This window comes from Nicotiana attenuata, unplaced genomic scaffold, assembly GCF_001879085.1.
Source record: "Nicotiana attenuata strain UT unplaced genomic scaffold, NIATTr2, whole genome shotgun sequence".
Lineage (NCBI taxonomy): Eukaryota > Viridiplantae > Streptophyta > Magnoliopsida > Solanales > Solanaceae > Nicotiana > Nicotiana attenuata.
The window spans coordinates 82,193-109,832 of NW_017671918.1; positions in this window are offsets into that span (position 1 = coordinate 82,193).

The following is a 27,640-nucleotide window of genomic DNA, read 5'->3' on the forward strand; positions in this document are numbered from 1 at the left end:
GGACATAAAGTATGAAAATGCAAAAGTGATTTGTCACATACCTCTGCCTCTATGTTATCTCTATATGCACAACTTTTATTCTTACAAATACATGATCTTCTGAAATTTGTTCTTGGAGTAGTCATATCATTGTCGTTGTCCATTATTCATATTGTGTTACTATAACAATTAGGGAAAAACTGCTCTAGAATTACATCTTTTGTACGTTTTTTGGCCCTTATCCCCTTATTTATGCATTTAAAATTTTTAAGACAAATTGATAGCTTTTGTCATAATTTTGCTATATTCTTCACATTCTTCCAATAAGTTAAAACAATGCTGTGACAGGAACTGGAACCCTCTGTATGGGTATAGTTTGGATTTGAAGGCAATATCTAGGTGTTTATCAGAGAGAATGAGTCTAATAGATAAATATATTGCCGAGCATATGAGAATGATTGGTGTATTAGGTTGAATTGGATCAATAGATGGCTAAGTTCCTTTGAAGGCAATCATGAGAGATTTTATTAAACGTATTTCATATGCATTTCATGCATTTATACATGCACATTGACCCATGACCAGATGGCGTTATATTACGCATATATATATATATGTATATATATATATATATATATATATATATATATATATATATATGTACATGGGATATGGGAAAGGTTATGGCGTTATATACGCACCACTACCTGATCAGCTGGTATACGTTGATGATTAGCCCACAGTGGCCGAGATGATGTGATGGGATGCCCTCAGAGGCTTGATGATGTTATGAACACATGTACCTATGCACGACATGATATAAATACGCATATGCATGACACTATGAGTATTTCATTATTTACAGAGTTATTCCAGTTCTGAAACTGAAGTTCGTTCTCAAGCAGGTTCTTTTATTTCTGTAGTTTGCGAGTTGATGTGATTTCAGATATATGAATTTCCTTGTTGCAAGATAACAGAAAATGCATGGCTGATAAAGAGAAGAAATTTCCATGTGCATTATAGTATTGGTAAATTTTCTAAGGAAAAATGAATATTAATACAAACCATAACTGTTTGGACTAGAGCATTGAGAAGCTATAACTAAGGAAATGTATGACCTAAAAGCCATGCTATTCAAGTTCAAAAAGCATTTTAAATTTATGATTCAGATGCAGTTTATAGTTCAGATTAGTAACTATAATGTTCTTTTACTAAATTTCTGTTTTCATATCCCAATTCACCAACATATTAATAGAAAAGTGTCCTCTATCACTTTGTCATTTATGCTTGCTATTTAATGTTGCCCTCGTTAAGACTGATCCCATTGGAAGTTGAGACTCTTGTGAAACCTATACTAAAGTTGTAAAGCGCCAGTGAAGTGAGGCGAGTCTTGCCTATGCTGCTCTAAGCTTCAAGGCTACATTGATCGCGCCAAGTTTCCATGTATTTAATTAATGTTTACTTATTGTTATATTTCAGTTCTTCCTTACATACTCAGTACATTATTCGTACTGACGTCCTTTTGTTGGGGACGCTGCATTCATGCCTGCAGGTATATATAATCAATTTGACGAGCCCTCATAGTAGACGAGATTGGCATTCAGCAAAGGATCGGTAAGACTCCACCTCATTCGGAGTGCAGCCGAGTCTGTGAGTCATCGTGTCAGAAGTTTTCTATAGACTTATGGGTAGGCCGGTACCCTGTCCCATTTGATGTCAAATAATCTTATAGGCTTTGTAGACAGAGGTTCATCTTGTACAATATGTCAGAGGCCTTGACGGCCCATACGTATTCATATTTTAAGAACGATAGTTTATTGATACAATGTTGCCCACTTATAGTTATACAGTACGAGTTGTAGCCATGTTGGTCCATGATAGTTACAAAAAGGAATGAGTGAGTTACAGAGTGGTTCGCTCGGGCCACTACGGCACCGGGTGCCAGCCACGCCTCCCCAGGTTTGAGGCCTGACATGTTGTTTGTCGAGAAAAGCTGAAATTGAAGAACATTGTGGCGGAAATGGAGTAGCGGCAGCGTCTAAGATGGAGGATAAATTACGAAGGATGAAACTTTTTGTTATTATCTCGTGGGCTATCTTTATTCTGATTTTAATGGCTAGAAGTTAGTGTAGTTTGATTATTATTGTGCCAAGAGCAATGTAATGGTCCTTTTGATTCTTTGATGATCTATATGTGTGTTTCATTTCTTGTGTTTTAAATGAATTAAAGTTATTTTGTTCAAGTTGAAATGTACTTGAAATGTGCTTAGAAGAAAAATGCACATTTGTTTATTTATCTTAACAAGAGAAACGACAATAAAGTTGGCACGAAAGAAGGCTCGACTATGGTACTTAATTAAAGCTGCAAACATACATTGTTTCTGGAATATTTTCCTAACAAACATAGCTATTAGACAAGTAAATATGTGAGCCAAAAGCTTATACCAATCTCACAATATTTACTTGTCTAAAAATATAGAAGAGAGTTACTTGTCTATTACAATCATCACAAAAATAAATTGTCTATTACGGCCATTCTAATACCTTATTATTTTACTTCCCCCTGCCCTTTCTAATTTGAATTTTTCGAATTTTTTTCTGCGTCACACCTAGTAAATGAGTTCTAGTCATTGCTTGCTTGCCTTTCCAAGCAGTCTTTGTCGAGGAATATGGCAGATTTGTGAAGTTTATCTCTCTTGTCCCAGTATTTTGTTGTTGATTCTTTAGTTGAAGCCTTGTCATAATTTCAAAGACAACTTTAGGCCGCAATACTGGGTCAAGTTCAGTCCCATAGTCTAAATCAAGTAGTCTTCTTGGAGTGTACTTGGTTCTTTTTAGACCTGGTTATTGAGAAACATCACTGGCTTGCTGTGTGGAAAGCTGACTAGACTTAGAAACAACACATTATTGCTTAGTGGGAAGTTGATTGGACTGAGAAACATCACTAGCTTGCTGAGTGGGAAGCTGACTGGACTGAGTATCATTTACGAAATGTTGAATTGTCTGCTGACTGGACTGAGGGGTCTAAGTGTATTGCTGAGTTGTCTGCTATCTGGATTGAGTAGTTTGAATGGACTGTTGTTGAGTTGTTGACTGAGGTATAAACCCATGATTAGGGATCATAACAAACTCAGTTGGTTCATTGGGTTCTTGCACTGGCTGGGTATCTCTTGTAGCTTTATGAAGTGAAATAAACTTGTCAGTTTCTTTAAACGAGAATTTATAAAATAACTATTGTTAGACGCATTTACCTTCATTAAAAATTTTCTTTGATTTAGGTTTGGTTTGCCACAGTAACCACATTGCATTTGAAGGCCTTTCCTACAAGTTGTTCACGTGCCTTACCAATTAATAGCCTTATCATTTTCTCTTGTTGAATTTTGGTCTACCCACCATCTTTACTAAGGGTGGTGGATCCATGGCATGGTGTGGCTCCACCTTCCAAAATTTCTCACCTCTCATAAGTTGGAGCTTGTGTTGATACACCAATTGGAATACCTCTTTTAAATACCACCAGTTAATCTCAGTCTTTGGATCAGCTTCTTATAGTTAAAGGCTCCAATAGCATGAGGACATGGGATGCCAAACAAGTCTCATATCCTACTTGTGCACTTCTGCTGCTCAAGAATAATAGTAGTGTGTAAGTCTGAACCTTGTGTCACTTCATAACTCCTCTCTCTACTGAAATATAAGGTACAATCTTGTGTCATCTCCCTGTAATTATTATACAACTGTATTGCATATGGGTTGTAGTCATCTTTTCAGCTACTTACTTCATTTTTATGGTCCTTTAACAAAGTCATTACCTTCAGATAACAAATAGTCACGTTAAAACAGTCATATTAAAAATAGATTTTTTTAAAAAAATTAATGAAATAGTACAATAAAACAGTCTAAAGACAATTAACTTCACCTTCACTCTGATAGTTTTAAGCAATGGGCTGTTGTCTGGTTTTAAGAATCCATGACTTAAATGACACTATAAAGTTATTATCCACCATTGGGTTCTTGAATTGGGTGTCTAAATATGCTCTACACCAGCTAGAGGGTGGATACTTCAACAAGTCTTTCACACAATACTCAAATACTTCACCTAACTGCCTCAACATATACTTTAAATTCTTCTTCATATGTGCTCCAGGCAGACCACCAAAGTAGTTTTTTCATCTCATCAGTATGCCAGAACTTACACCAATTTGCTTCAATGTGCCTCACATAATATCTATGATGAGCTTCTGGACATACTTTCCTAACAACATCCAAGAGTCCCTCCATGTCAAACAGTTCAAGATTAACGTAGTTTCTACTATAAGGAAAAAAACCAAGTGAAAGTACCTTCTGAATTTATGACATGAAGATTACTCCTTCACCTTCTTTTAAGTCTAAATAACTCTTCAAGATCTCCATAAATTAGTGCCAAGTTCTACTATTTTTCTTGTCTACCACAGCCTAAGCTAATGGATAAAAATGTTTAGTAGAATCTTGAGTCACGACCACCAACAATATACCTTTATATTTTCCTTTTAAAAAGGTACCATTAAGTCATATAAATGGTCTCAAACCTGTTTTGAAGACACTATTGAGGGCCTGAAAGCATATATACATCCTCAAGAATCTCTTTTTACCTTCTTCCAAAGCATCCTTGGATATCTACATAACCACATCAGAATCAGGAGTGTTGTCCCTCAATTCTTGGGCATATGCCTCCAACTTGCTGTACTCATCTAAGTAGCTACCTTCTAGTTTCTCTAACACCATTATTTTTACTCCTTTTAGCTTTGACTGACTCACAATTAGCTTAAATCTCTCCTCCAAGTCATCCATCATTTCTTTCACCTTGTACTTGGGAATATTTTGAACATTTCTCTTAAAATATGAGCTAAGGTAGTTGTAACGACCCGACCAGTTATTTTGAAATTTAAGATTCCAGTCAGTTGTTTGAGGTCTTGAGTGGATTCATATTGTGTATTATGACTTGTGTGCATGGTCAGATTTGATTTTCAGATGATTCGGAATGAATTTGTATGAGTGATTCTCATTTTAGAAGCTTAAGTTGTAAACGTTGACTGATGTTTGCCTTTTGTAAAAATGACCCCAGAACGGTATTTTGATGACTCCGACAGGTTTGTATCGTGATTTTGGACTTGGACGTATGCCCAGAATCGAATTTGGAGTTCAGTAGGTTGATTTTTGTTGTTTTGCCGAAAGTTGGCAATTTAAAGGCTTATAACTTTTTCAAATTTGACCGTAGGTTGACTTCATATCTATCGTGTTTGAATTTTTATTTCAGGACATTAAATAGGTCCGTTCTTTTATCTAGAACTTATCCCAAAGTTTGGCGTCATTCCGAGTTGATTTAATAGGAATCGGACGCGCGGTTGTGTTATAGAAGTTCTTGAGCTTTATGTTGATTTCATGTGTTTTGGAGGTCTGATTCGTGGTTTTGGATGTTATTTTGATGATTTGATCGTGCGAGCGAGTTTGTATTATATTTTTAGACTTATGTTGATGTTTGATGTGATGCCTTGGGGGCTCGGGCGAGTTTCGTGCGCGTTTCGGAGTGTTTGAAAGAGTTTTAGTGTTGCTGGTGTTGATCAGGTACTGCAGGTATCGTATTTGTGATATTAGGCTAAGTCTGCTAGGTTCGCATTTGTGAACCTAGAGTTCGCATTTGCGATGGGAGACGTGGGTGAGCTTGTTCGCATTTGCAATCTTAAGGGTCGTATTTGCGAAGTGTCCCATGTTCGCAATTGCAAACTATTCATCGCAATTTCGATGACAGCAAGGGTGTAAGATGGTTCGCTTTTGCAATCACGTCCTCACATTTTTGGGGTTTGAATTTGCGAACCCTAGGTCGCAATTACGACACCTGCGACTGGACATAAAAGCTAAGGGACGGGAATTTGGTCTCATTTTCATATTCTGGAACCCTAGACTTAGTAGGAGGAGATTTTGAGGAGGGATTTTTATCTACAATCATTGGGTAAGTGATTTTGTTCAATTTCCAACTATTTTTACATGATTATATGTGAGTTTTAACATCAAAATTATGAGAATCAAAGTGAAATTTTGAGAAACATTGTCTATATTTTGAAAAATGAGAATTTGAGTTTTGAGAGTCGATTTGGACTCGGATTTTGAAACTAATCACATATATGAACTCGTGGGGTCATGTGTAGTTGGAATCTACCGTTGGACCCAGGTTTTGACCGGGCGGGCCCTAGGTTGACTTTTGTTTTTTAAGGAATTGTGTAAAGCTTATTTATTGTGATTGATTTCTCTTGCATTATTTGATGTTATTAAGTCGATTTGGTTAGATTTGTGATGAGCGGAGGTGAATTGTAAAGGAAAAGCCATTTTTGAGTATTGATTGAGGGCTTTTAAGGTAAGTATCTTAACTAACGTTGGGGGGGGGGGGGGGAGGGGGGAACTACCCCGTAGGGTTCGGTTTGTTTGCACTATTTGAACTACATGAAAGACGTGTACACGAGGTGATGAGTGTGTACACGACTTATATGGGGAAATTTGACCGGTTTAGACTCTTAGATTCTTATGTACATTAAACAAAGTTGTCTTATCATCGTAAATCATCCATTGCTAAATTTACCCTATCTTATTTGAAGTTGATTGGTTCATGTTCTACCCTTTATTGCCTAATATACCCTTATATGCCTTAATTGAAGTTATTGTTATCTCTTATGTAGTTGATTATCCTTAATTGAAGTTATTGTTATTCCTTCCATTTAATCATCCTTAATTAAAGTTATTGTTATCCGTTTCGTAGTTAATTATCCTTAATTGAAGTTATTGTTATCTCTTCTGTAGTTGATTATTCTTAATTGAAGTTATTATTATCTCTTCCGTAGTTAATTATCCTTAATTGAAGTTATTGTTATCTCTTCCATTGTTGACTTATCCTTATCTGAGGTCGTTGTTACATGTTATCTCTCCTATTGTTGAGTTATTATTATTTGATATCGTTGTTACACACTATCTCTCTCATTGTTGTGTTATTCTTGCTTGAAACCATTATCACTTGTTATGTCTTTCATTGTGAGATCATTCTTTGTGTTTAGTAATTCTTGTGTTGATTTACTTGTCGTACTCTTGTGTTATTATTGTTATTGTTGTAATCAGTGTTGTTGAGCTAAGGGTTACATGTGATTGTTTTATTGGAATTTGTGTGGAGGAAATGTTGTGGCATATGGGACATGTGGTCCGGGTTGTTATATTGTGTTGTTATGTTATTGGCACACGTGATATTGTTGAGAGGATTGTCGGAGTGTTCGCACGTGAGTTGACCGTAATATTGATATTGCACATGCGGCATGAGAAGGGGGGCTATATATGTGGGTTTGTGCCTGTGGCGAGACAAGGTTGGAACATTATTATGCGCATGCGGCGAGACAAGGTGAGCATTTACTTTATTGTTGTGCACATGGCGAGACAAGGGGCCTATGTCGGGGATGATTTGTGATGACTTGTGATGGCCTGAGTGCATTGTTATTGATGATATTTGTGTAGTTGTCACGATCCAAGATCCAACTAGTCGTGATGACACCTAACCCAACCCGCTAGGTAAGCCAATAATCAACTATCCAATTTAATGAAATTTATTAAGAGTAGAAAAGATAATACAACTGCTTTTATACAAAGAATTCCCCAAGTACTATTAGTACAAATCATGAGCTTCTAAGATATTTACAAGACTAAATTGAAATAATTACAACATCTGCTCGAAATGTAAATGAACATAATTCGAATCTAATGCTATCAAGGACGTGTGATAGCCATAACTGGAATACATGTTCATCCAACATCAGCATCCAACATCTGCACTCAAGGTGCAGAAGTGTAGTATGAGTACAACCAACCACATATACTCAATAAATAACAAACCTAACCTTAGGTTGAAAGTAGTGACGAGCTGGGACAAAGGTCAGAATCCAACTCCAATAACCTGCAACAGTTCATACCAGTATAATAAAGATGGTACAAGAAATAACTTGGCTCGTTCATAGTTATGGAAAATGGGCATGCTTTTCAAGTATAACAGTAGATCCCATATCTTTTACCGAAAACCCCAAAGATATATGAGTAAGTTTGAAAAATATGATATTTCCCAAAAACCTTTCAACAATAAATAAGATGTTTCATTTTCAGATAGCATGAGGAAAATACATCTTTATGCCTACATGTCAATATATAGGTGAAATCATGAATGTCACCAAAAAAACCGGGTAGCAGAAGGAAATGCATCTCAGTGATGAATTCATGTACTCACACTCTCAGAGTACTCAATTACTCAGTACTGTACGGGGCAGGTCCAGTTCAGGGAAGATCCATCCCTCAATATAAATAGCGACTGAAAATCAATCACTTAGTATTGTATAGGGTCAATCCAGCCCAAGGAACTCCATCCCAAATATAAAAGTATAGGGCAACTCCATGCCCGGGGAACTCCATCCCAAATGTGAATATATAGGGCAACTTCATGCCCAGGGAACTCACCCCAAATGTGAATATAGGGCAACTCTATGCCCAGGTATAATATCCACTGCGCTCACTGTGGGGGTACAGACTCCGAAGGGGCTCCTTCAGCCCAAGCGCTATAATAAGCAAGATCCTGGCATAAATAAAAATATGTTGCGGCGTGCAGCCCGATCCCTTAATTATCACTCACAATCAAGCCCTCAACCTCACTTAGTCATTAATCTCTATAGTCTCAAGCTCACAATGCTCATGCTATGCAACCCTAATAAATGATATGAGATGTGACAATATACAATAACAGAGACTGAGATATGATATGTAATGATGAATGTAACTAAGTACATAACTGCATTTAAGCAAATAACTCAATAGCAAAGAACGACCATTATGGGTCCCAATAATACCAGCATATAGCATAAACATGATTTCTAGCATCAATTATAGCTCAGGTGCTCTAACACATAGACTACAGTAAAAATGTTCAGATAAGATAGCTACACAAACCACCAAAGTAGTTTTTATTTTATTAAGCATTGAGGACAATGCTTATTTTTATTCGGGGGGGTGGTCTATTTTGGATGNGGGAAGGTGGAGTTTATTTGATTTGATAGTTGACATTGGCATGTAATAACTGATAACATTTTCTTTTTATTTTCATTATGTACATATTCTTCTCTCTCTCTCTCTCTCTCTCTCTCTCTCTCTCTCTCTCTCTATTGATGTATATATTTTCTTTCTTCCTCTATCATTTTGTATATTCATTTATGCTTTCAGTAGTTTACTTTATAGCTTCTTTATTTTGTTATCTTAGTAGCCAATGTTTAGTCTAATAGCTTCTTATTTACTTTAATAGCTTCTTTTTAATTTAGTAGCTTCCTTTCATGTTTAAGTAATCAATAAGCCTTTGGTTTTCTTAATGCCACGGTTCTTTCCAAAGGTGGTTTTTGTGTGAACCGGGTGACTCTTCCCAATGATGGATAGCGTGACAACCTTCTTAAGGGATTGAGTCTATTTTTGATGTTTAGGTAAGAATAGTAGTAATAATGAATAAGAGGACGTAATTGATTCGAACTAGAAGAGTCAAGCATGCTTCACTTGGTACCAACACACTTAACTACGTGCTTATGATTAAAAACAAGTTCTTGGAAAGAAATAGCTCTAGTTAGTGACCTTTTGACTCTTGTGTTGACTTAAGCAATCATCGAGTGGTTTAGTCGAACCATTAGTGATTTTCAATCTTGAATATGGTTGTTGTGGGCCCTCAACTCTATCATCTTTAAAAATCCAGCTGTGTGAGAGGTGAGATATTTTTGTTGCAAGTCCAAGTACCCGTACGAATGGTCTAGAACTTACCCCAATATGTTTCTAGGCAAAATTCTAAGTTTTGCTTGGCTTGAAAAGTGATTGTAGGCTCTCCTTGACCCGTTTGAAATTTTTCACGTCCCACCAATGTTGTTATCACTAGTCAACCCATTTGAGCCTAAGACCTTTCTCATTTGATAACCACATTACAAGCCTTTACCCGTTTTGTAGTGACCCTCTCTTGGCACCCGAGCTTTCTTAACACTCTTGATAAACAATTGGCTAAAACATAAGTTTGGGGGAGAGACAAGGAGTTTGAATGTGGTATCAAAGCACAAAAAGAGAAAAGAAATGAAGAAAAGGAAAGGCAAAGAAAAAGAAAGAAAGAACAAAAAGAAAAATGCAAAAAGAAAGTGAATAAGTTGAAGAGTTGAAGGGATTCAAAGAAAATTGACGATGCAAAGCATGGAGAATACAAAGAAGGAGAAAATGAATATCATGACCAAGAAAGAGTGATGTTAAGTCTCTCTAGTTCCCCTAAGGAAAAACAAAATGCCTTAAAGAATCGGCAAAACATGATCCAAAAAGAGAAAATGGAGTGTTTAAGGAAAGATGAACATGTTCTATTCCAACATATCCAACCTTAATCCAAAAGACTTCATTACATTCCGAAAAAGCCCTACGTGATTTCAAGCCGAGTGAACTTACATTAGTGGAGATTTACATGAGGGGCAAGCATATGGTACTTAAAGTCGTACTTGTGACATTCTTTTGAGAGAGATGAATGAACTTTTCACAAATCTTTGAATTAAGTGCTTCATTCTTAAGTGAGATATGTTAATGGAGAGTAGAGGAGGAGGAGGAGTTTGGGATCCATAATGACCTACATGAAAGAGCGAGCTTCCTTGATGAATAAAGTCAACTCTTTATGCTCAAGTGTCACATTAGAACTATTTGTGCTTAAAACTTCAAATCATTGTCTTGCTGATAATTCATAAGTGTTGTGGGTAATTGTTGATCCCAATTGATGTGTGATTGATGCACCTTAGATTAGCTGGAATAACTCTCAACTTGTGGAGGTGGGAATCACCTTAGTTGCTTGAGGACAAGCAAAAACCTAAGTTTGGGGGAGTTGACAAGTGTGGATTTTGACTACTTATTAGCGCCTTTTTACTTTCGTTTTAGTCCAAAAGTGTATAATTATATTCCCGAAAACTGATGAAATATGCTTAATTGCAGGAGTACTGGAAAATGAGCCGATAAAATTCAACTCAAGGAGGAGTAATCTGAACTCAAGGACAAAATCAGGCACAAAAGCATAAAGTGCGGACCGTAGATTTTCATCTGCGGGCACAAAATGTGAAGGAAATCCAGTAGAGCCCAAGTGAAAAGTGCGGACCGCACATGAAATGTGCGGCCATAGAAGCTATGCCAGAGCTAAAGTTCAGAGAAGTCTCACTTCAAGTTCAAAGGAGAATGCGGACCGCACAATTATTGTGCGGCCCCAGAAGTCAGCCACGCGGCCGCACTCAGAATTGTGCGTTCCGCATAAGGGCCCCGCGCGGCCGCACCAAGATTTGTGCGGACCGCAGAACATGAGACATGCGGCCGCATTCTAGAATTGTTCAGCCGCAGATTCCACTCACGTCAAGTCTGAAGCAAAGTGCGGACTGCATATGGAATTGTGCGGCCGCAGAACCTCCGAAAGGGTATTTTTGTTCGAAATTTCCAGCTTTGTATAAATAGACTCAGTTTCATGAAATTATGTTAAGTTTTGAATATTGGAACTCCTGTAGCCGTTTTTCCTTACTTCTTTAGGCAACTTTAGCTTACTTTGGTGATTTAACATTGGATTTTTGTCTTTTAGTCTTTCAATATTAGTTTTATCATTTTTTCTTCCTTGTTTTCTTCTATACCCATTATGAGTAGCTAGATTTTTAGCTAGGGTTGTGACCCAACCCTAGTGTGTAAACCTAATGGGTGTTCGATTTATGGCTTGTTTATGTTTGGGTGTTTATTATTTAGCCTTTTTCTTGCTTTTAATTGTAGAGTTAATGGTTGCAAACATTAGTTCACGTCTATTTGACTAGGTCTCTACTTGAGAAAGAGAGAATAGTCTAGGAAAACTTGGCTAACAAGAATTTTGGATGAAATCAAGAGATTGATAGTCCCAATTAAAGGTTTGAACCTAGAGATAGTAAAACCCGACTTGAGCATTTTATCAACTGTTTTGTGCAATACCCATTTGGACTTGAGAAAGCCAAACTGGGAAAAATCACTCTCTTACCAAGAGGTATTGAGTGGTTACTTCAGTGTCGATAGCTATAATACACCCCGACCAACAAAACAAGCTTTAAAGTTTACGACCCGTTAGGCAAACACCTAGGTGAAGGTCATAGCCCTAGGCCTTTTACACTATTTGAAAAACATCCAAAAATAATATTCTATAGTTTCATATCTTTAGAATTGTAATCCTTAGCGTAATTTTAAAATAAAAAAACAAAATCATATTTATGGAAGTGCAATCTAGATACTTCATGTGCTTAGTCCAAATATATACTACTTTATCCCATTCATATAACTCCCTATGGAATTCGACCCCGAATCTGTTGCGTATTACTATTGCATCGATTGTTTCATAACCTCAAATAAAGGTGTGACTTGCACGAGATCAACTTCCATAATACCGTAGTGAGATTAAACTAAACCTTCCACAAGCTCATGTACACAAACCATCTAATACCTCAAATCATCTGCAGATCTCGCATTTATCCTCGTGACGGTTAGGTCAACTATTACAACCGATCCAAACTCAAATCACACAAATATAACCCACTGGTAGAAAAGGAAGCCTCCACACAACATCATAAAAATCACACATCCGTAGATTACCTCGCAGGTTATAATCCACCTGCTTAGCCTCAAACTGACATCTCTTTATACCCTTTCACAGCCACAACTACTACGCAATCACCTAGTCTCCCTGAGCCTGAACTCATCAACAAGACATGAGAATCTAATTCGTTCCACAATTTAACAACATGAAAAATCTTTCAATACACTTATAACTCGAGACTATACGTCACATCAAGACAGAAATCAAACACCCAATAATCCTTTATACATATCAAGCAAACTCTTCTCGTCACATTCAAATCATCTGAACACATCTCGCAGTCACATCATACTCACCACGTAGCCATCGAGCCACGAATTACACTGATAGGAGCATCACCGGACATATAAGTCCAAAAGCACATGCCCAGACAACCGAAATCCCTGTGCTCAAGCTACAATCAATACCCGTCCTCAAGTTCTCCAGACTGGCCCATCATCAGCACACACAAATCACATCTCGCATCATCCATGGAATCACAAGCCGTCGACGTACAGCTGATACCGAGCGCTCACATGCGCATACGAATGCGTGGAAGGAATTCAAAGAGTTATGTTTCAAGCTGACTCAATTCTACACGATAAGGAAAGAAAGATGGGAAATTATCCTAAATGCCCTGTAGCCTCTCGAAGATAGGTATGGACGTCATCATACCGATCCGCAAAACTCTACTAGACACTTGCTCATGACTTGTAGAACCTATGAACCTAGGGCTCTGATACCAACTTGTCACAACCCAAAATCCAACTAGTCATGATGACACCTAACCCAACCCGCTAGGTAAGTCAATAACCAACTATCCAATTTAATGAGATTTATTAAGAGAAGACAAGATAATACAACTGCTTTTATATAAAGAATTCTCCAAGGACTGGTAGTACAAATCATGAGCATCTAAGATTTAAATTTTTACAAGACTAAATTGAAATAATTACCAAATTTATTCGAATTGTAAATGAACATAATTCGAATCTAATGCTACCAAGGACAAGTGATATCCATAATTGGAACGCAAGTACATCTTTCGATCTAGCTCCCATTGTACGTAACAACATCGGCATCCAACATCTGCATGCAAGGTGCAGAAGTGTAGTATGAGACCCCATGTACTCAATAAGTAACAAACCTAACCTTAGGTTGAAAGTAGTGACGAGCTGGGACAAGGGTCATAGTTAAACTCAAATAACCAGCAACAGCTCATAACAGTATAAAAGATGGTACAATAAATAACTCGACTCGTTCATAGTTACGGAAAATAGAAATGCTTTTCAAGTATAATAGTAGATCCCAAATCTTTCACCGAAAACCCTGAAAGATATACGAGTAAGTTTGAAAACTGTGATTTATCCCAAAAACCTTTCAACAATAAATAAGATGTTTTATTTTCAGATAGCATGAGGAAAATACATCTCTATGCCTACATGTCAATATACAGGTGAAATCATGAATGTCACCAAAAAAAATCGGGTAGCAGAAGGAAATTCATCTCTAGGCATGTATCTCAGGTACGCATGCCAAATGCAATGCATCTCAGTAATGAATTCATGTACTCACACTCTCAGAGTACTCAATCATTCAGTAATGTACGAGGCAGGTCCAGCCCAGGGAAGATCTATCCCTCAATATAAATAGCAACTGACAGTCAGTCACTCAGTACTGTATAGGGCCAATCCAGCACAGGGAACTCCATCCCAATTATAAAAGTATAGGGCAACTCCATGCCCAAGGAACTCCATTCCAAATGTGAATATATTGGGCCACTTCATGCCCAGAGAACTCCATCCCAAATTGTGAATATATATAGGGCAACTCCATGCCTAGGAAACTCCATCCCAAATATAATATCCATTGCTCTCATTGTGAGGGTACAGACTTCGGAGGGGCTCCTTCAGCCCAAGACTATAATAAGCCAGATCCAAGCATAAATAAGTAAAAACATGATGCGGCGTGCAGCTCGATCCCTTAATTATCACTCACAATCAGGCCATCGGCCTCACATTAATCTCTCCGGTCTCTCGTACTCAAAATGCTCATGCTATGCTGCCCTGATAAATGATACGAGATGTGACAATATACGATAATAGAGACTGAGATATGATATGCAATGATGAATGCGACTGAGTACATAACTGCAATTAAGCAAACAACTCAATAGCAAAGAACGACCACTATGGGTCCTAATAATACCAGCATATAGCCTAAATATAGTTTCTAGCATCAATCACAACTCGGGTGCTCTAACACATAGAGTACAGTAAAAATGTTCAGATAAGATAGCTACACAGTTCCATGGAATCGACTAAATCATAATTACACGGTGTACTATTGATACCCAATTTTGCCCTTATATTTTCCCAAATAGTATATATACTTTCAATACATCATTTTGCATCATTATCTAGTTCAAAAATCTATACAAGCATTCTTCTATAATTTTCATATTTTTTAGAGCATTAAAATTAATTTTCTTGCATTTAAATTACATAAATATTTAGTAATTATACCTTTATATTATTTGTGATGCCTTAATCATCCAAAATTACTATTTTGCATCCCATATACTTTTCATAATATTTTTATTTCATTTCGTATAAATATGTTTGTATTTTTAAGCTATTTGTACAATTTTACAGTAATAGCCCATACTCATATGAAAATGCTCTTCATTTATGATTATTTTGTGTCAAAATAGCATTTTATATTTTTATAGTAATAAGTTATGATTTTTTAGCATTTTAGTGTATAAATAATATTTTTTTACTTATTTATCAAGCATTTTAATAAATTATTTTTGCGTATTTAAATAATAGCCTAGCTTTGAACTAATTTTGGACCAAATTGGCCCAAAATTCTTAGCCCAACCCCAGGCCCAAGACCAAACGCCCCCTTTAGTTATAACCCGATTGATAACCCATTTTTATGACCCGCCCCGTTCGTTTTAAATCCTAGACGTTGATATCTTAAGATCAACGGCCCTCATTCACTCTCCCGTTTTAATTAACCTAAACCCACCCCAAAACCTTATCATTTCCTCTCAGATGCTGCCTTTGAATCCTCTCTTCTCTTCTCCTCAAAAACCTAGCGGCCCTCTCGAAGTTCTCCAAATCCGTCTCAACCATGGATTCTTTCCATGATTTCCTTGCCTTTTGTGTGTTATCTCGTTATTTTCTACAAGACCATGGTATCACCTAGTACTTGCCTAAACATGGCAAGTACTATCTCTCAGATTCTGGCCATTCAACTTCAATCGCTTGAATCTGGATGATATTTCGTCCATATGGATCATGACCAGGCTATATGGGTCCGATTAGCCAAGATTTTCGGCCAATCTCCGATTTCTATCAACTAGGGTTTACCTAATATTTTCCCTAATCCGATTTTTATTGATTTTGCATGTTTCTACTTCCTTATTTATGTTTGATTTTACAGTGTTTCCTTGTTTACTTGTTCAATTTCTGTCACTATATAAATCCCTTCCCCCATTCCCCTTTAGGACAGACCTTAATTGCTAGATTCTCACTGGAAGTTGGAGTTACCACTTTACTGTTCTCTTGTTTTACACCTTGGTTCTTCGCCGACTGAAAGCCAAGGCCATTGAGATTCGATTATTCAACCTTTTCTTAGTGCGAGCATTGCCTGGGGTTCCTTTGAAGCCCTTGGGAACTTTGACGCATTAAGATTTTGGGTTCTTGTGTAACTTTGTTCTTTATTGTTGTCCGTTTAATTGGTAAATCACTTGACTTTTGCAATTTCATTTTTGTGTGTCTATGATTTGCATATATTCTCACTTCTGAAATTCATGGCTTAATGTGTTTTTGGGCTACTTTTGTTTGCAACTATGTGAAATACATTCTGTTATTTGAATGTGCTTCATCTGAATAATTTGGACCTGCTTTAGCAAATTTGTCTACTAGTTAATACCTGAAGGCCTACGTTTGTTATTTGACATGAGTTTACTTTCCCACTCTGTTCTGAATTTCTGTAATGATAGTCTTGCACATGTAATATGTTTTAATCTGTGTTAGGACCTTTTATATCAACTATGATCTGCTTCCCTGATAGTGTGTCTCACAGCATATCCCTGTTTTACTTAGTCCTATATCCTTAGTAACTTTTTGAATCCTTTAGAATAGCCATCTTAGTTTATGTTTCCCATACCATGTTTTTTGCTTCATGATACAAGTTAACATGGTTGTCTTATGACACTGGATGTATACTTAGCATAATTTGGACCTTTTAGGTTTTAAATTGTTCAGTATTATGCACCTGCGTATGATAATCTTTGTCAATCCTGCAAACTTGTTTCTTCCCTAACTCTTTCAACATGATTCTGCCAATGTGTTGTTTTGCTAAGTGTTGAACTTCCCACTAAGTCTTGCTGAACCTGCTTCTAAGTCCTGTGACCTCCTTGATTAGTCGCTCTGTGTTCTCAACTTTGCTATGTCTTCTTTAAGCAATAAGTGTATTTCCTCAACTTTTGTCCCTTAACAATTGTCCACTCTCTCTCTCTCTCAATTGTTAACTATGCTATCCTGAACCTATCATTCTTGGCCGGTTGAAGGCCAAGGCCAACAAGGCTCTTACTAATGACCTCCCTAGTGTGAGCACTGTTCGGGGTCCATGTGAGACCCTTGTGAACTCTGACACACTAGGATTTTGGGGTCTTTTAGCCGCTCTCTCTACTACTAAGACCTGAACTATTCCTGACACTCAATTCTTTCTTCCTATTATCTACTGAATATGTAAATTGGTTGGTCAATCTATGGTTTTATGATCGGGTTTGAGTTCTTCTATGGATTCCGTGTTGTGCTGATGAATATGGCTCCCCGTTGGAAATCTGGGTATGCTACGTGAGAGTTGCCGAAGGCCCAAGAAACGCTGGGTGTTTCCTTTTGGTCCAGCTATGGGCCTACTGTCATTATTTGTTCAATGTTTGCAATTATATTCATTATTGGGCATGTAATAACTTTGTAATGAACAATTGGAGTGTTAGTGAAATTGGGGAAACGGATATACTTAATGTTTGCATGAAAGGGTAGAAAACATGCCTATAGAATTCAATGATTTACTTGCTATATATGCCATTCAATTTCTATGTGCACTGTAGAATCATATCACTAGGAGAAGCACACACTCACACTGCTCGTCTACTAGCCAAACATGAAGTCAAATGCTTTAATTATTCCTACTGCTACGTGTTACTAGAAAACTTGCCTATAGGAAACAAATACCACTTAACTTTCTTTCAATTCGCACAACTGCAGCATATCCACTAGAAATCATGCCTATAGGATTTTAATTATCCCATTTGCTACTGTATCATAATGCTCACTTAGAAAACAAGTCTATAGGGTGCTAAGCATAATAAAATTGGTTCCAATCGCCAATTGTTAGAGATTCGGCCTATAGGGTATTACTCCTCGCCTAGAGATCCTGCCCATAGGGTATTACTACTCGCCTAGAGATCCTGCCTATAGGGTATTACTACTCGCCTTAAAAATGTGAATGTTGAACTTCTCAAACACTATCTACTGCTTATTGATGCCGCTGTCAGAAAGCATGAGTAATTCTGGGCTTTTCTCCAATAGATTTCACTGTCCTTTACTACGTAATTCACTTAGACACAACATCTATAGGTTTAATAACTGGAAATCTGTAATCTCAATTATCATCGTGTAAAAACTGTATAATCTTGTGTATGAGCAGCGCCTTGCATCTGAAACTGCCTGTATGTTTTAATTCAAAGTCACATAGAATCATGTCTATAGGACTTAATGTTCTTAATTCTGAAACTACCCAACATGAAAACCTGTTTCGCGTGCATTTGTTGCTTAAGTGTGGAGGCTGACTTTAGCTTTTAACTACCCATATTTGATGTCCAATGTGTTTTTGTATGTCGCCTAGTTTTAACATTTTTGAGCAGCCTAGGTAAGGTCTAGAACTACCTAAATAGAGGTCCAATGCCTCCTGGACCGTAGGATGGGACGGGTAGTGCACGCATAGAGCACGACTTAGAATTGAATTGAAGCGATTCTAGGTAAACAACTTTAACATAGTAATCGGGTAGCAGGAAATGATAGTCTGTGCACGCAGAATAATATGAGTAACTCCCTACCTCAAGGGAGTCGCAAAGTATTATTTATGTTGCACGGGGTGATCCTTTAGGCTAAAAAATTTAGGACCCCCTCCTTTATATGTTGATGTTAGATCTATACAGTTATATCCCTATTCGTACTAAGATTTGTACTAATCGTGTTATAATGAAATTCTTTGACCTTTATATTCCCTTTGCTTATTTGATCACTTGGCCTAATTGCAATCCACATAGTCTTAAGTTCGGACAGGACCCACAGTTATGGACCTCGAAGAGTGCCTAACGCCTTCTCTTTGAGGTAATTTGAGCCCTTACCCGATCTTTGGTGGCATTGACTAGTCAAACAGAGTCATTTGCAAATAGGTGCCCAAACGCACCTTCAAAATCGTTAGGTGGCGACTCTTCTCTTTTTAATACCCATTTAAAAGCCCGCTTTCGCGAGAAAACGAGGCGCGACAGCATGGCGACTCTGCCGGGGATATACTTAGGGTTTTACCATAATGAACTTGGCTTATGTGGATTTTTTTCCTTTGTTATAAAATGCACATTCCTTTTCATTTTTATTTGTTAAATTTTGCTTTTAAATGCACACCATTTTCCCTATTCACCCTTATAATTTAAATCTATTATAACGTGCACATCCCTTCCCTTCTCCACCTTTATTTGCTTAAATTTGTTATAACATGCACATCTCTTTCCTATTCACCCTTATTTGCTATAACTGCTCTTCATTTGTTTAAAGACCGCTATATCACGCCTCTCCCATCCCTACTCCCTTGTTTGCTTTATTACATTCTCGCATTCCACGAAATAACTTCTCTTTTTGTCTTTTTTTTTGTATTTTTCATGTTTTACTTTAATACTGTATTTACCGCTTTTTACATATTTATCATGCAAATACTTGACAATGTGTTATTATCTCTGCATAAAGCATGCTCCACATCATACTCCACTCGTGCCAATTATCAACATAGCGGCACTTGATGAGTGTCTGCGCTCTTCCAAAATTATCCTTTTTAAATCGAAAAGGCTTATTTGCGGTAGACTAGTCGATCAGCGGTGCAGTCGACAGTTCTGTGCCTTTCCCTCTCAATTTTTCCACTTGAGAGTACCAGTCTAGGCCATTCTAGAAACCTTAGTCCAATATCAAATGTACATGCATCATGTTAACCTAGTACAGGTTAGAACGTTGTTAACGTGATAGCCCGCTAAAATAAGCCTTGTCTAAAGTCCGACGGAATTTCCACAATCCCAATGGACACCATCATGTTATGTGCATTACTTGGAGAAAATATGCCAATATGTTGATCATTATTGTGTAAATAGTCGAGTCTGGAGGGGGAAAGGGCTAACCTATTTGTTTGCAGAAAATGAAGCACGAAGTTCCCAGGTTCGGCATGGTCCAAAATATCCCACCTCTGCTGCTTGATTGGTGGAAAACTCTCGCGCACAGCGACAAGAATCACGTGAGAAGGGTCCTTGGTAATTTACCGTCTTGCTAGACATACGATCGAATAGAGCATTGATTGAGGCTGCCACTATGTTTTGGGATGAGAAAAGGGTCGTCTTCGCTTTGGTGACATAGAAATGACTCCTCTCCTAGAAGAAATAGGAGGCTTCGCTAAGCTGCCATGGGATAGTCCAGGGTTATTAGTGCCAGAGAATTGCACCCCTCGCGGTTTTCTAAAAATGCTAGGTTTTAAGAAAAATGATGAGTTGCTTTGTTTGAAGAAGTCATACATCCCATTTGAATTCCTTTATGAGCGTTATGGGCACAGTAAGTCATATCTCCTTCATCATGATGAACTTGCCATTACTTCCTTGGGTTGGACGTACCATTGAGTTTATATGTTCAGTGTCTACTTCTTGGGGTTGTCGTTATTTCCGATGAAAGGGGGAAGGATCCACACTCGTCTAGCCATGGTCGCCAGAACCCTGATGGAAGGCATCGTGGGACAAACCTATACTATCGTCCCCATGATCTTGGCTGAAATGTACCGCGCTCTAGATCGGTGTAAGCACGGATTTGGGCACTTCGAAGGTTGTAATCTGTTAATGCAAATTTGGTTATTGGAACATTTTCAGAGGGGAGAATATTGCCAAGAGCTTCTGCGTCGACCATTGAACGACTACATAGCTTACCATCACCCAAAGAAGAGGACATTTATCCCAGACAGGTTTGCACAACCTGAAAAATCCTGTAAGTTTGCGTTTCTTCAGCAATCTAACAGACGAGCACGTACATTGGATGTTTGAATGGTTTCCTAGTAGTGAGTTCATCATCAGGTCAAGAGAGACTACTCATCTGGTACTGATCGGGTTGAGGGGCATCTATCCTTATGCTCCTATAAGGGTAATGAGACAAGCGGAAAGGAAACATGTTATACCTCGTGTTGCCAGCATGGTCTAGTACAAAGTAGATTTTAAAGGGGACATTATTCCATTCAAGTTCGAGGCACAGCAGATGTGGAACCAAAAGGTCATCGTGGAGAAGGATACTATTGAACCAGACAGGTATCCTACTGGCCATGTGTACTTCTACCCATCATAGTTGGTGGATGATATAGCAGGAGACGATAAGCCGGGAATTAATCTGGAAAATAGGATCATAGATGACGCTGCTGAAGCACAAGTTAAGTATAGGAGGTTACGCAAAAGGGTCTTCGAGTCTGAAGCCAGGCATCTGGAACAACACAAAGTGGATATGGAAGCAATCAACGAATGGAGGGAAATTGCCACTAAGTCAACAAAGAGATTGGAATATTTGGAGCAAGGGTTGATAGAACTTGAAGGAAAGATGAGGAAGAGACTTTCAGATTGTCAGAACACGGATGGAAATGAAGGAGGGATTTAGCAAAGGCTTACCAGTTATTGGATATGCGCGACCTAGGGAACCTGATTGATGGAGTCAAGAGAGCCAAGCATGGGGAAAGTCCTTGTGGGACCAAGTAGATTAGGAAATGATGTTCTTTACTGCTTTCTAGCTTAGTTTTAGATTACGATTGTAATAAGGAAAATGCCATTAGTAACTCTCTTATTATTGTCGTTTTAGTAAGGACTTGATTTATTTTCACATTAATGAAATGACACAATTATTGGCATCAATTTTCTCTAAATATCTGTGTTGCTTAGGCCTGCCTCAGGCACAACAAGGTCCCCCAAATTAGGACGCAAATTTTGTTACATAATTTCGCAATGCATGTTAAATATTGCAAGCATCCTTTCAATATCCCTTACTGACTTGGCTACCTTTTGTTTGTTTTCTTTCCTTTGATTATTCCCATTCCCCAAGGTTGGTTCGTGCATACTGGAATCGTCCGTATATCTCACTAGATCCAGAGGTCCTCCATCTCCTCCTCCACCAAGTGATCCTAAAGGCAGAAGCAAAGGGAAAGGAAAAATGGACGATTTAATCGGTATCAGAAAAGACAATGCAGAAAATGTTGAAACTTCAGATGGTCAAAGTACTCCAGCACAGAACGAATTGGTCCTACGCCTGGAACAAAAAATACTGGAGCTACAAGGAGAACTTGAGCAGGTCCGGAACTTAGCAAACCTTTCCCTCACCTTAAACGTCCCTGATATCAACCAACAAAACCCAAACGCCCAAAACCCGGCACCTCCCCAAAACACACAGAACCAAAATCCACCGTCGAACCCTCCCGCACCACATCAATACACCACACCTCCTCAGAACCATAACCCTCCACCGATACCTACTCCTCCACAACACCATCACCATCCAACTCAATACCCACAAACTACCACTTACCACACTCCTTAGAATGCGCCGCAACCTACTCCTGATCCCCAAAACTCAACCAATGACCACCATTATGCCCAGATTCCCGGAGTCCACCAAAGCAATCCCATATATGTGGAAACTTTACCCCACACCCCCACAACAAACCCTATATATACTGGAATTCACCGAGAAGGACCTACTCATCAAGAACATGGCGGAATAACTCAAGAAACTCACCGGCAGAGTTTAGAGTGTCGAAGGAGGCAAGGGCATTGACGGTTTGAATTATGAGGACTTGTGCATCCAACCAAAATGTAGAAATTCCAGAGGGTTACAAACCTCCCAAGTTCGAAATATTTGACGGAACTGGTGATCCGAAAGTGCATCTAAGGACATATTGTCACAAACTTGTAGGAGTTGGCAAAGATGAACGAATTCGCATGAAGCTGTTCATGAGGAGCCTCACAGGAGATGCTTTGTCTTGTCACATCAGTCAGAACCCAAAGAAGTGGGTTAATTGGGTGAGTATGGTGTCAAACTTCATGGATCGATTCGGGTTCAACACAGAAAACACACCAGACATTTTCTACATTCAAAATATTAAGAAGAAACCAACGGAAACCTTCTGCGAGTATGCTACTCGATGGAGATCTGAAGCTGCAAAAGTAAGGTCGGCACTTGAAGAAGAGTTGATGAATAAGTTATTCATCAGAGCTCAAGACCCACAATACTATGAAAGGCTGATGGTTATTGAAACCCATAAATTCTCTGACATCATCAAGCTGGGAGAAAGAATAGAAGAAGGGATCAAGAGCGGAATGGTGACAAATTTCGAAGCACTCCAAGCCACAAATAAAGCTTTGCAGTCAGGAGGTATCTCTAAGAAGAAAGAAGCGGGTGCAGTAATGGTAGCCCAAGGTCCAAAGTCTCCTCTCACATACCAAACACCTTCACCCAAATACCAGCCTTCACCCCCCAGATACCAACAACCTGCCGCACCTACCACACTTATAACACCCAACCCGCATATTACCACTCACCACCACCAGCCCGCCAAAATTACCAAAAACCAAGACCAAATTTCGATCGAAGACCACCTAGAGAATGCACTCCAATTGTTGAATCCATAGACCAACTATATGAGAGACTGAAGGCTGCCAGTGACGTCACTCTCATTCCAGTTGTTGCTATGGAAAACTCTTCTCAGTGGATTAACACAAACAAGACATGTGCCTATCACTCAAGCATGAAGGGTCATACCATTAATGAGTGTCGCACTCTGAAGGACAAGATACAGACATTAATCGATACTAAATTCATACAGGCAAAGGAGGTTGCACCCAATGTTCATAACAATCCTCTCCCAGATCATAGAGGTGAGGGAGTAAATGTGATAGAGACCGATGAACAATGGGATCAGGAAGTGTCAATTGGACTCATTCGGGAAGGGGATGATCCTAAAATATCTCCAGTCACCCTCACGTCCATTGGTACAAACCCAGACACCGATTGAAGTTGAGGTAACCGCACCAGCACCGTTTGAAGTTGAGGTAACCACACCCTTCACCGTGATGGTAGCACCTACGCCATCTAATAAGTCTGATGCTATACCATGGGATTATGTTGCGGAAGCAAGAAGGAAAGGAAATGTGAAAATGGAAGAAACAGGTGCAGCATGAGGCGTGACTAGAATTGGTAGGGTTTATACACCCGAGAACTTGGGAGGAACAAGCAAAGAAGTTGTATCTAAGCCGCCCGTCATTGAGACTGGCGCTGACGACCTTTGGAGAAAAGTGCAAGCAAGAGAATACTCTATGGTTGACCATTTGAACAAAACTCCTGCTCAGATATTGATAACTAAGGATTCTAGTCTATTTTATGCTCCTTTTGCTTAGGTTTTGGATTAAAAGTGTGTACAAGTATTCCCGAAAGCTAACTTATTGTGCTTGATTGTAGTGTTTGGTCAAAAAGAGACAAGGAAGTCATAACCAGCTCAAAAAAGGGTGAAACCTGCACAAGTTCAAAGCTAAGTCAAAAGAGCGCTGACAGCGAAGAAACAATCGTGGACGCGGAGAGTCCACCGTTGAGGTGGTCTTGATTTCGCTCTCAGCGGTGGAAAAGTTCAAAGAGTGTGTTTGGGATTAACAAGTCACCGCTGCCCTCGGTGATTTAGCGCGGCAGCGGTCGATTTACCGCCCTCAGCGGTAGTCAGATTCAGAGAGCCAGAAGTGGAGCTAAAAGTTGAAGACCGCGGTCCGCGGTTGATTTTGCGCGGCCGCGGTAGTCTTAGCGTTGCAGCTGTCCATTTTTCGCTGTCAGCGGAGCCTCCGTAGGGGCATTTTTGTCCGGAAAATTTAGATGTGTATAAATACTTCTTTTTTAGATTTTTAGGTTATCTTTTGTTTGGTAGAGCACGTGAACAGCCGTTTTTAGCCCTTTTGTCACGCCCCAAATTCGAGGGACATGACCGGCGCCCGACCGGGTAGCCCCATCCAAGCGAACCTGGATGCCTTTTCTAACCCACATGTTACCCCACGTTTTCCTTACTCAATTATTCCAAGAATTTGCCAAATAATTAATTAAGAACAATTTTTAATTTACAAAACACATACGTACTTACATAATAGTAATGAAATCACCAACTCGTTACCAATGTATGAAAACACGGATCTACACAAGTTTCTAACCCACATCTACTGTCTACGGAGCCTCTAATAATACAACAAGATAATACAGTATTTGCCGGTAACAAGGCTCCGGCTATACCTTACACAAAATCAACTAAAACTTTGGAAACGATGTGGCCTGAACCACGAAGGCCCCGAGAGGAAAGGGGCTCACCAAAAAGCTGATGGATGACGAAGGGGAGCTACGATCGGTGGACTGGAGTACCTGCTACGGATCCACCTACAATCATAACACGAATGTAGCGCCCCCGGCAAAAGGGACGTCAGTACATTTGAATTGTACTGGTATGTATGAACAAACTTTGCTCCAAGTAAACTCGAACCATAAGCAAGTAAGTAGCAGTAATAAAAGCGACAATCAAATCCACAAGGAAGGAACAATTAAGCCAACAGGTATACAATCTCTCCTCCATAAACAAGCATGTAATTGAAATGGAAATAACAATCAAATCCTCAAAGAAAGAGCAATCAAACCACAAGTTTACAATCTCTCCTGTTTCCCCTTCCACATTTCCACATCAATAATTTCACAATTTGCTCATAGTTCATTTCAATAGCGATTTCGATCGCTTTCCAACCTTATTACCTCGGCCACCCTTATCACCACAACCCACACCTTATTTCTTCGTGTTGCGGCGCGCAACCCGATCCCACCGAACAATCACAATTCACAAACAACACAACAACAACAACAATTCACAAAGAACAACAACAACAATCCTCAAGAAACAACAACAACAATTTACAAAGAACAACAACAACAATTTACATGAACTTCCATAGCCATCAATACCATTTCCATGTATTCCACTACTCATATGCATTGATAGGTCACAACGATAATTTCCCACGACAAACCACATATGTTACTACCACGGTTATTCCGAGCACATCAATTCCCATTTCCTTCCATTACTTGTTTCACAGTTCTTACCACATAGCACATTCACAATCGCAAACTTGGTTTATTTCTGATTAATTGCATCAATATAGCGAAGGCACAACCACAATCACTCAACCATACCAATCACAGGAATTTCACAAACAAATCACGTAGAAATCACATACCAAGCACTCAAACACCCAAACAAGGCGATTTTACAAGTTCAAAGTTAGCCATACATACCTGGAGCCGAATTCCCTTTTAACTTCTATTTCCAATTCACCAAATGGTCTAGCAACGTCAATCTAGTGCACAAGTTAACGCGTATGACTTAGAAAAGAAGTTCACAATTTCTACTCAAACTTATTTAGGTTACCAACCCATCTTTGTACCATCTTTTACTCTTACCCAATTACTCTCACTAGGTTTTAGGTTATAGAATGACATGCATGTATGAGTTCAACCACTATTTTCAAAAACCAATGCATGAGACTCCCCCCCCCCCGTTACGTTTAAACCACGTAAACTTTAAGTGAAAAGGGTTAGGGATGTTACCTGCAAGAAAAGGGGGATGAAGATAAGCTTGAAATTTCCCGGCCCGGATGGTTTTGGAGAATCAAATTTTGGAGAAGATGACTTTCTCTCTCAAGACCCTCTCTTCCTATCTCTTATTTTGTGCAGAAGATCGTTAAAAATGAGGGGCTGGGGGTGTTTTATTAAAAAGGGGGTCGGGTATAAAATAAAATAGAAGCCCGAGCAAGATCTGCGGTCGCATTCTGCGATCGCAGAACAGAAATGCGGTCCGCAGATTGGACCGCAGAATTGCCCCCAAAACTTTGGTGAATCTGTTTGGGTTTGCGACAGGAATGCGGTCCGCATTCCTGTTATGCGGTCGCATTGTGCACCGCAGAACTGACCTTCACAAATCCTTGAGGAACTTATGCGACGATTATGCGGTCCGCATATTGGTTATGCGATCGCATAATAGACCGTATTTTCAACATTAATTTTGACAACTCTTCTGTTCCACTCTGCGGTAGAAATGCGCTCCGCATATCAATTATACGGTCGCATTTTGGACCGCATCTTGACCTTAAGTTTAACCAAACCATAGCTTCACTATGCGGTAGGAATGTGGTCCGCATACCAGATCTACGACCGCATTCTTGACCGCAAAATGGCATTTTTCTGGGAAATTGATTCTTTTTTATTTTTTTACAAGCTTAGATCAATACCAAGGCTACGCATTCCTAACACACATTCGGAGTTGACACCACAAGATACTAGGTTTTGAGCCAAAAATTTTACGGGGCCTCACACCTTTTGAGTAATTTTAGAATATCTTTAATAATTAATCTTAGATTTTAATCTTGTATTTACTTTTTATGGGTTATATTTCATCTAAATCTTTGATTTTCTCTTTGATTATGAGCAGCTAGACCCATTAGCTAGAGTTGTGGCTCAACCCTAGTGTGGGTATTTAATGGGTATTCTATTTTAGGGCATAAATATTTATGGGTGAATGATATTTGGTCTGATTTATGCTTTAAATGTTGAATTGG